Source organism: Diabrotica virgifera, chromosome 9 (assembly GCF_917563875.1).
Source record: "Diabrotica virgifera virgifera chromosome 9, PGI_DIABVI_V3a".
Lineage (NCBI taxonomy): Eukaryota > Metazoa > Arthropoda > Insecta > Coleoptera > Chrysomelidae > Diabrotica > Diabrotica virgifera.
Window position 1 is genome coordinate 182,592,654 of NC_065451.1, and position 7,855 is coordinate 182,600,508.

At 31.6% G+C, this 7,855-nt stretch overlaps 1 protein-coding gene across 2 annotated transcripts in view; it reads right to left on the reverse strand.

The window, feature by feature from the left end:
- Positions 1-3,364, reverse strand: part of LOC126891888 (1-phosphatidylinositol 4,5-bisphosphate phosphodiesterase gamma-1) — a 212,360-nt gene extending 208,996 nt beyond the window's left edge. For both annotated transcript variants that reach the window (XM_050661227.1, XM_050661228.1), the window contains exon 1: positions 3,194-3,364. The gene's annotated coding sequence lies outside the window, so the exon portion shown is untranslated. The remainder of the gene's footprint in view (positions 1-3,193) is intronic.
- Positions 3,365-7,855: the final 4,491 nt, after the last annotated feature.

Genomic DNA, 7,855 nt, shown 5'->3' on the forward strand with positions numbered 1-7,855 from the left:
AAAAACATGTTTTTGGACGATTTTTCGCACATAACTCAAAAAGTAAGTATTTTAGCGAAAAAAATATTCTCAGCAAAAATATAGCTTATCAAAAACTGAAAAAAATGGTGTATGCATGAGGTCTGTAGACCCAGCAGGAGCAGAGTTGTAGCTAATGAAAAGTAGGTTCTTCTTCGTCAAATTCCAAATCGAATATTTCAATTTGAAATAACCCAAAAACGGAGCTCTTTTCGGGGAAAATTCATTACAACTTTTTTAAAGTCATTTGTGTTTTCTAAAAAACCTTCTAACATTAAAAGTAAGTGAGTTACGCTTAAAATATTGCTGGTCTTTTTTATTTTTTGCTAAAAAAATCGCGAAAATCACCCCCTAATTAGTTTCCCAAATAAAATTAATTGTTACCGCTTCACAAGTTACTTTACTTATGTATTTTTTATATTATCTATAAGTTTCATTGGTTTAAAGTACTCATTTTTGAAAAAAATTGGGTTTAAAATAAAACATTTTTTTAAATTTTGAAAAAAATGGAATTTTTTATGGAATTAACTTAAAAATTATTAGTAATACCAAAAATCTCAAAGAGTAATAAAATGTTCGTCTTGCTTTTCTGAATATTTTTGATTTTTGGTTTTCTTGCTAGACAAAAATTGGATATGCTATGGCTGTTCAAAATTTGCCTAAACTCGTGATTAGTTACTCGTTTAAGCCATTTTAACTACAACTTTTTCAAGAATAAGCACTTTGAACCGATGAAACTTACAGATCATATAAATAATACATAAGCAAAGTAACTTGTCAAGTGGTAATGATAAAATTTATTTCTGATGCTAATCAGGGGTTGATTTTCGCGATTTTTTTTACGAAAAAATAAAAGGGACCAACAATATTTTGAGCGTAACTCACTGACTTTTAATGTTAGAAGTTTTTTTAGAAAACCACTTTAAAAAAGTTCAAATGAATTTCCCCAAAAAGTGCTCTGTTTTTTGAGTTATTTCACATTGAAAAAATATTCGATTTGAAAGTTGAAGAAGAAGAACCTACTTTTCATTAGCTACAACTCTGCTTCTACTGGGTCTACTGACCTCATGCATGCACCGGTTTTTTCAATTTTTTATAATCTATATTTTTGCTATAAATATTTTTTTTCAATAAAATACTTACTTTTTGAGTTATCTCCGAAAAACCGTCCAAAAACATGTTTTTTTTGTTAAAAATGAACATATTCACTCGCAAATAACTTAATTATTGACTTAGCGAAAAAACTCTATAGAACAAAAGTTGTTTTTTGAATTAGTCATTTTATTCAATTCCGGTCTTATTTTGAATGTATATATCCCCTCCATTTTTGTAAAATGGAGGGGATGTAGAATTGTAAACTTTTTCTTATATAATAATAGACAATTTTAACTACAGTAGAGTGTCGATTATCCGAACTAATTGGGGGACAGGGGTGTTCGGAAAATCGATTTTTTCGGATAATCGAACTGTATTGAGTTAGGAATACTATTTATCCATAGGCGAATGAAAGCATTATTTACATGCATCCTTACATACTTACATACATACATGATACATGTATATCTTTAGTGACAAATAGGATAGAAATTAAACAAAAAAGTGCTGTATTTGCAACAAAATGAAGATTATTTAAGCATTAAAAATTGTCAATTTTCTTCTGCCGAAGCAATTCTACCTGTTTACGAGGGGCTGGATTATGTGTTTGTTAACCATGTGTCTGGCAAAGTATTTCAGAATGGATTAAAAAATATAAAATTTGATTTTCGGTGTCAGTTTGCCATCAAAAACTATATGCAACAAAGCTAACACTCCCTAGGATCTTGGGAGGACAAATAGGTTCTCCCTGGGATCTTTTTTTTTAAGTTTTGAGTAAACTGCTTATATATACATCATCTAAATCTGTATTTAAGGCAAGTTTTATTGTATTACGATTTGTGGATCAATCAGAAGAATTAAGTCGGAACATAAACTTACTTATCTCCGTCTTTTGTTTTTTATCTGCCTTACCAGCCTACCAACTTTGTATTCATTGGATAAATTCTTTACAGATTCACCTCCCTCTGACCGTTGGTTAATATCGTGTTTATTTTTCATAGAAAGGACAAAAAGCTTACGTTTAGGTATTTTCAATCGAGTTTTTACATGACAAGTCGGGAGTTCGGATAAGCGGTCGTTCGGTTGATCAACGTTCGGATAATCGACGCTCTACTGTACCTATTCCCAAATTTTCATCCTTCCTTTATTTTTTTTTGGGTCAGATTGTTCTTTGATCGGGCTACCAGGCCTAATACATTTTAAAGTAGTAGTTGTAGTAATTTGCCTACCTACAACTATTTAAAAATTGTTACATTACAGTCCTGTGAATTGTGGGTGCAATTAATGAGAGTCTTGTTTTTTGTGGGAAGGGGGGAGCATTGAATTTTGCCAAGGGTGCACGAATGGCAAGATACGTCCCTGCAGACATGAGATGAAAGGTGAAAGATACAAAATCTTGAAACTCATAATTCAAGGAAAAATAGAGAGAAGGAGACGCGTTTCCTGGTTGAAGAACCTGACAGAATGTTTTGGTTGCAGATCAAGGTAATTGTTTAGAGCAGCTGCCTCGAAGGTCAGAATAGCCACGAAGATTGCCAACCTTCATTGTGGAGATAGCACTTAAAGAAGAAGAACAAAGAAAGGAAACAATACAAGATGACAAAAGCTTTCTATAATAGGTACATGCATTATTAGGACAACATAGTTCACTGGTGTTATTTACTTACTTGTTATTTTGTAAATATAATTATTATTTTATAAAAAGTACATGAACTCATACAATGTGATTTTTTTTATTCATTATCAGCAAAGTAATCCAAACATTATGAAGTATTGGCCTTATCAAAATAACATTACAAGAGCTCATTCACTATCTTATTTTCTATATTTATTGTCAAACAATCGATAATTTGCCAAATTTAGCACAGATTTTCTCTATCAACTTGTGCCTACTTTCTATTATTAGGGGAGTAAGGGTATAGAGCACATTCATAATCTGATTTAACTATTAAATTTGACTGGAGACGCAAGTCTATTACTCGCAAATATAATACATATAATATGAAAGTTAATTGATTATTATATCTATTTATCTGGAGTAATAAAGAGATATCAAATAATGTAGGAAGTCCCGACTTACCCTAATCAGAGTTCAGTAATTTTAAAATATTGCACACACATAACTAAAAGCTGTATCCAAAAAAGTTTTAAGTTACTCCAATACTAATTATAAATGTAAAATAAACGTATTTTTAATAATAAAATATGAAAATCTTAACTGTATAAAAACTATAACATACTTGCTTCCTTGTGTCAACGTCAACTAGTTTGGCGTATGGCGTTTGGCCAGGGTTGCCAGACCGATTTATACAATTCCCCCAACCTGAACTACAAATTCCCCCAAAAATGACATTTTTTTAAAAAAATCCCCCAAAAATTAATTTGCCATTTCTTCTTCTTTTTTTCTGAGCTGTCATCTGTCATTTCTTCTTCTTTTTGGGCTGTCATCTGTCATTTTTTCTTCTTTTTTGGCTGTCAAGTGACATTTTACCAGCGTAGAATTTTAGTAAATTTTATACAATATATTATAAATCTGCCATTTACATATCTTACAAAATGATTTTGTGTCATCTTCTGATACAGGACCAATCCATCATACATAGAATAATTAATTATTAATGACCCACACCATTAAAATTCTATTAAACAGATTACCTTCCTTTAAGTTCAGCATCCGATTCCCAAGCAAGTCGGTATTTTCGGGTATACTCCTTTTCTTTAGGCATATTTTTAGATTAACACGTCTACAAACACTAATTTAAATAAATTATGCGTATTATTGAACACACCAGATATACAACCTTCTTCAAAGTTAATTCTAGAAAAGTAAATAAAGTTAAACAATAGGAGATATGATTTTCTGTGTTTCACATAGGTACCATTATGAATATTTAAATACACCATCAAGCGCACAAAAACCAAATTTTGTTGTGTCGCTATTGAAGAAAACTGTAATGCTTTACAAAATAAGTTAAGTAGTTTGTACTAGATGGCAGAATCGATTTTAAATGAATTTATATTCAAAGATTTTTGTGAATCACAGTTTAACTTGAAATTCAAAATCGGCCAAGAAATGGAATGTGTTCTTAAAATTATACCCCAAAAAACCCCAATGCGAAAAAATTTTCCTCCAAAAAATCCCCCATTCAGTGTATACCCCCAAAAAATCCCCCAAACAAGAAAAAATACCCCAAATTTGGGGGAAATTCCCCCAATCTGGCAACCCTGCGTTTGGCATTGACATTTGAAAGGAAAAACTCGATTCTAGATCCTGACCCACTACTTCGCGACGTGTAATTTGGGTTGCCTACTGCGAACTTTTTACATTTCTTTAAATCATGTTTCCACGCACTTATTAATTCTTTCCACACCGAACATTTTCGTTGTCAAGAAAATGAAATACCTACCATAGAAAAGGGGGTGGCAATAGTACATTGTTTACCGGGTAGGAAAAGCTTAACATTCCTGGACGACTGTGAAGATTGCTAAGTCGAGGCGCAAGCCGAGACTTAGCAACACAGAGTCCAGGAATGTGGCTTTTCCTACGAGGTAAACATACTATTTTTCCGCAAATCGTTTAAAATTCGACAGATATTGATTGATTTAAAAAAAACGCGATAATTTTATTCCCAAATAAATGGTGCTTTGAAATTCCTAATAAAATTACTTGGGTTACTATGGAAACGTATTGAGGTTGAATTGTCAAACTTGACGCTTATAAATTTAACACTAACAACTGTACGGAAATATCATTTCCTTACAGTAAGGAAATGACATTTCCTTACAGTAAGGAAGTCCTGACTTTTTCTTCAAGAAATTTTGACAGGAATGTCAAAATTTCCTGGCGATTTGCGGAAAAAGTACCATACCTACTCAAAAAGCAAACACAGAACTGTGAACAGTAGAAATGATTGAATCGGAAAATTTATCTAACAGCTTCACTGTTCAATTGGTAATTATACAAAGAGTCTACATTCTACCACATCCAATACATACTGTTTTAATATTAAATGTCATGTAACTGCAGTAAATATCGGTTTTTATTATCACTAAATAGTCTTTTCAGCGTTTTTCTAAAAACAATTTGAACGGTCACATATGATCATTCACACATGACATAATTAGCAAATCACATATGATTCATTGAATGCGCTTCGCAATTAAAATCTAGAGTTTAAACAGCTAATTAAATTTCGCCAGCACTAGTTTTTCACCGACCTTCAACTAACTTTACATCAATTGATTTTGAATTTTGAGTCATTAGGTATAATTTGATACTATTATTATTAGATATAATTCGATTATACCTAATCGTTGTTTTATTTAATTCAAGCATAGCCACAGATCAATCTTTATAGTAATAACTTTTCAGTTTCATTTTTAAGTACATCTAAAAAGGTACTACTTACACAATATACTTTATTCATGGCTTACAATGTGAATTTTGAAAGTGGTTAGGAAATAATATAGAAATAATAATATTCTATTTGTATGTAATATTTTTGAAATAACTCAAAGGCCCATTTATTCGCCGATTCAAGTTTATGTAGGCAACCCAAATTACACGGCGCAAAGTAGTGGGTCAGGATTTAGACAGAATCCTTCCACTCCAAAATTAATTTTCTCTTCACATTTCAGATTATCACAGAGGCGTACTAGCTCAGAACTAGAAAAATTTAATAGGAATAAAACAGAAAAGACTTGCTCACGACTAGTTTTATTGTAACTTTGACCACCGGTTTTGAGCTAATTTCATGGCTCATCCCTCATTAAAGGCTACTTAATCACTGTCGATTCGCTAATCTGAGACACAGTGACGTTGGTAATTTTTTTTGGGAAGTTAGGTTGCTATAGACGTGATTGGAAATTACTATGCAACCAAACATACAGTAGGAAAAATGAAAGAATACCCATGAACGAACATATAACACACGCTGTATTTTTCTGTCACCGTGTCACACAAAAAATTGGCCAGCGCAAGTACATGTAATAATTATTGTTACATGTACTTGCACTGGACAATTTTCTTTGTGACACGGTGACAGGAAAATACAGCGTGTTTTATGTGTTCGTTCATGGGTATTCTTTCATTTTTCCGACTGTACCTGCTCATAGCCAATATTAATAATAATAATAAACAGACATAAATAACATAAACCTTACGCCAATCAATAATTATTTATTTACACCATTATAATGTATAGGGCTTTTCATTCACAGTCATTTGTTTCGAGCTTCTGTCATGTGTCACATAATATTAATATATCTACGACATACGTTATTGGTATATACACAATAATACAAACCAAAGACGTATGACGTAGATATATTAATATTATGTGACATATGACAGAAGCTCGAAACAAATGACAATCGATGAAAAGCCCTATAGGGCTTTTTATCGATTGTCATTTGTTTCGAGCTTCTGTCATGTATCACATAATATTAATATATCTACGCCATACGTCTTTGGTTTCTATCATTGTTATTACCAATAACGTATGACGTTGATATATTAATAATATATGACAATGACAGAAGCTCGAAACAAATGACTGTGAATGAAAAGCCCTATTGATAACAAATGAGAAAATTATTCCAAACACGTTGTGTCTAGGGTATACGGTACCGTGTACGCAAATAAAAAAGTTAGGTAGAATTAAACGTCATAACAAATATTTTTCTATCAAACAAACACTACACATATCAAAATAGCGTGTATCAAAATATACAGTCACTGCCCACGCTAAATAGTCACTAACTTGATGAAGTTTAACTTTTTTATTTGCGTACATTTTAGCGTGTACCTAGACACAACGTGTTTGGAAAACCTTTTTTGACGTTTTGACGTCACGACTTAAATGATACGGTATCGTTTCCACTTCTTTTTTAATTTATTTTCGCTGTTGCTTATTTTACGGATGTTGATCCCTGTTGTCTCTCCCTTTCTAAAATCTCATTTCTTGGAACGATTTCTTTCCAGCACCTTTTATTTTCATTGTTTATTTTATTTGGGAGTTCTTTCCTTAAAGTTTTTAACCTTCGGATGACCAAGATCGGTAAATTTGGACCCCAGTGCATGTTTTTATTTAATAAATTCAGAAATATTTTCAATTTTAAACTCATTATTTTTTTATTTGACTTTAATATCATTCTAGATACCCTCATATTTTGTAATAAAAAAAGTTTCCTATATTTTACGGAAAATTTTTTTTCTGAATTTGGGGTCAAAGACGAACTCCCTTAGCCTTCCATTTTTCAATTTTATATTAAGTAAATACCGTCTATTATGTCGAATTGTATGTAAGAAACATTTCAATATTGAAAAAATATTGTTTGTTAAACCTGTGGCGGCGTAATTAGTGTATATTTTAAAATTTCTTTAGTTCTAAGTTCAGAATGATGATTCCTGTTTTTGTTCTGTTGTAATTAAAAATATGTTTTACCAATGTCTATTTATAATTTATTGATACAATAGTAACATTAAAATTTCGAATACATTATTACATTTCTTAAAACATCTTCATTTTTTTGTCAATTATCATTTTTGACTTGGGGTCATTTTTTACCCCTGTTGGTCATCCGTGTAACAAAAAAAAAAAGGTTGGTCATCGGAAGGTTAACAGCTCTTCCCCTTCCTCCACCGGTTGGTTCGTCTTTTTGTCTCTAGTAACTTTTCTTCTTAGTTCAATCTATTCTCTTCTTATCCTCTCTATGTTGTCTCTACACCAATATGAGTACA